The sequence below is a fragment of the Grammomys surdaster genome, unplaced genomic scaffold, assembly GCF_004785775.1.
Source record: "Grammomys surdaster isolate TR1022 unplaced genomic scaffold, NIH_TR_1.0 125976, whole genome shotgun sequence".
NCBI lineage: Eukaryota > Metazoa > Chordata > Mammalia > Rodentia > Muridae > Grammomys > Grammomys surdaster.
In genome coordinates, this window is record NW_021620792.1 from 2,186,005 (window position 1) to 2,187,012 (window position 1,008).

The window sequence follows — 1,008 nt, forward strand, 5'->3', positions numbered from 1 at the left end:
CCTTTTCTCTGAATCCTCCACCCTCCGGCATGAACACCAACGAGCACAGGCACCCCTCTAGCCCCGGGTCAACAAAGTTACTCACACCTGCCAAGCTATTCCGAAGTAGGCCAGTCAGCTAGGGCTTTATTTTCCCAAATTCGTTCCCAGAGGAGCCTTAGGAAAGATAAGTAGGGGGAAATTTTTCAAAACAAAGGTCCTAAAAGGCCATCTGAGAACAAGTTGGGGGGGGGAGGAGATTCTCTGCCCACCCCTTAAAGCTTGGGGTGTCTGCATCATGAGCATGGAGATTGCTAATAACACACCAACCCAGAGACTACGAATCGCTCTCGACTAGTCTGTAGTCGCCTTTAAAATAAAACACCTCACCCCCGACCATCAAAAATAATAATAATAATAATAATAATAATCCTTCATTTTTCCCTCTTATTTTGAAACAGCATTCTGCCAACCCCCCTACCCCCCATCCTGACCAAGAAACCTGGGAAAGGCCACGGAGCCCCGCTGAGCAGCTCCCAGGAGTTTTGAAGCCAGCGCTGTCCCCCGCTGGGGTCCCCACAGAGCCGAGGGCGCTCAGCGGGGGTAAACACACCCGCCTTGGGAGGCCGGAGCTGGGGGTCGCCTCCTGCCCCCTCCCCCCTCCCTAGGTGGTGGGCGCGGGTCCGCCTCCCCCCTGTCCTCTGTGTGGCTGGGGGTTCAGCCGCTCTGCTGTGTAAACCGCCGCTTTCCGAGGCGGATCTCCCTTTTAACACCTTCTAAACAAAGGCTAATGAGGCCACCGCATTACTCTATCAACACACAATCATTAGCAACTGAGAAATACACACACACACACACACATACACACGGGTGCGCGCGCGCGCCCAAGAACACACACACACACACACGCACGCACTCACACCCAGAGCTGCCAAAGTCGGGCCAATTCTAAAGCAACCCAAATTAGGGTAACAAAAAGAAGGTGGAGAGCGGATGGGTGGGAAAAGGGGGTGGGAGAGAAGAGGAGAG